General features: G+C 34.2%; 1 pseudogene; it reads right to left on the bottom strand.

Annotated features, from left to right (window-relative positions):
- Positions 1-978: 978 nt before the first annotated feature.
- Positions 979-1,824, bottom strand: LOC101640330 (annotated as a pseudogene).
- Positions 1,825-2,373: the final 549 nt, after the last annotated feature.

Below are 2,373 nucleotides of genomic sequence, written 5' to 3'. Positions count from 1 at the left end.
TTTTTCATTTCTGTTTTCACTGTTTACTGAATTTTTATGATTTTCCTTTTTAAAACGTTGGTGACAAAGTTCTATTTTCTGTTTGCTAACCCTTCTTAAGTTTGTGACAGTCCTTTCTATATTGATATCACCTTGATTTTATCTATATTTGGAAATTAAATAACTATCTTCCCCCTCTTGCTTTGTAGTTGCTATTGTTTACAAAGTGACATCTGGTTCTCTAGTTTCAGTGTCATTGTATCTTCAATATTTCTATCTCTGGGTTTCTGGTGATAGTATTAAGTGTCTTAATCTTACATTGCTTTTTGCCATTATTGATTCTCTGTCTGATGAACTCCCTTTAGCATTTCTTGTAAATTTAGTTTGGTTTCCAAAATTTACTTAATTTCTGTTTATCTGGAAAGTCCCAATTTTGCCATCATACTTGAGTAATACATTTGGCATTACTAGATTGCTAATATAGTGGTATAATCCAACCAGTGGCTTTTGAGGGGATCTGTGGGATGAATGAATTAAATTCAAGGCAGAGAGTTCAGCTTAGAAAGTTATCATGACTTTTTGGAGGGATCTGAAGGAGTAATCTTGATATATTGTCTTGAAGGACACAAGTTCCCTATCAGGAGGCCTGGTACTACAGTTGGTTAAGCATTGAACTGATAACCACAAAGTCGAAGGTTCAAACCCATCAGTTGAGCAAATGTTAGTGTATAAATACATAACACAGGTTAATGTTTTACAGAACTAAAACCCATTAGTTGAGTAAATATTAGTGTATAAATACATAACACAGGTTAATGTTTTACAGAACTAAAATGTGTGGCCAATATTTCATAAAATGTGAGAAAAAATGTCAAATGTGTAAATTACCAGAAAAGGAGCAAGTATATAAGAAAACAATACACTTTACATAAATGAATTATATCAATTATAGAGAACAGTTACCATGAAAATACATTACTTTTTTCTCCAACCGAATTTTATAAAATAAAGCCAATATGCATTCCTCTGTGAGCTAAGACTGCATAATCACTATGGCTCTTTACAAGACCAGTCAAAGACCACATGCTCTCATGGGATCTATCATACATTGTTTTTAGTTCTTAACTGGAATTGAGCTTCCTTCTGTAGTCTCTTTAAGTGGTGGTGGTTTGGCAAGATTTTCATCAGGAAATCAGCTGTAGTGTCTGGGCTGTGGTTGCTCAGTTTGCACCCAGCAAGGCAGTCGGCACTGTAGGTCACTGTGTTCTCAGGAATGACTTCCAAGGTGTTCAGACTGCAACAGGCACCAATGATGCAACCACTCATCAATATTATAATTCTGCCTACATATGCTTTTGACTCAATGACATTATTATCTCCCATTTTCCTGGCTTGAGAATAATAACCAACTTCAAACACGTCATTGGTTCCAATGATCATAGCTTTGGGTTCAGAATCTCCAGCATCAGGGGTGATATTATCAGGGTGAGCATTTCACAAATCAGTATGGGCCCGGCTTCTGCAATAATCTGTGCTTTTGGGTGGATCACTGTCCTCGGCCCTATAGTTACATCTTCTCTGATTTCACTTTCTACACACACCACTGCTCCAGAGGTAATCTTCACACTCTTTTGAATCTTCTCTTTCATATTACAGTATGACCCCAGTCTTCAATTGGACAAAGTACCATTGTACATACATTCAAAATGCTAAATAATAATCATTCATTCATTCATTAGTGCAGGTTCCTTAAAAACTTCAGTAAGTCTGTTTGAATTTAGTATGATCTGTCCTACATTGATATAACTACATTTTAAAATACATGTTATACAGCATATCATATAATGTAATATATATGAATTAATAATTTTGGACTTTAACCCAATTAATGAATATGAACTAATTGGATAATTTCCAAAACATCAATGCTTTAAATCAGTCTAGCATATCGCTGGTTAGCATCACAAGCTTGAAGTGAACAAAATATGAATAGATATTTTTTATAAATTGCTTTAAAGAGTATATATCGCTATATGAGGATCATAGTAATAGACAATTTACTAAAACCAGAAGTACAGCCATCAGTCTCAGTTCAGGCAAATTAGTATAGAAGAGGATGGTGACATACCTGTAGTACTACATGATTGGGATACATTTGCAGCCAGTGAAAAGAGAGTTTAGAGAGTTGTAAAAATGACTAGAAAATTATAATCAGAAAGCTATTTACAGTATGTTTTATTTATTAAGAGAGGTATTGAAAAGGTTTGACATCCTCTCTTGGTTTCCACCATTTGTTTTTTATAACCCTACAACCTCACTTAATCATTTTTAGTCATAAGATTGTCAATGGTTTATACAAACCACTTGGACTCCTCTATACTCATCCTCCCTACT

This window comes from Echinops telfairi, unplaced genomic scaffold, assembly GCF_000313985.2.
Source record: "Echinops telfairi isolate 266 unplaced genomic scaffold, ASM31398v2 ScPeMD7_34;HRSCAF=130, whole genome shotgun sequence".
NCBI lineage: Eukaryota > Metazoa > Chordata > Mammalia > Afrosoricida > Tenrecidae > Echinops > Echinops telfairi.
The sequence above is the reverse complement of the archived record's forward strand: the minus strand, read 5'-3'. Positions and strand labels throughout refer to the sequence as shown.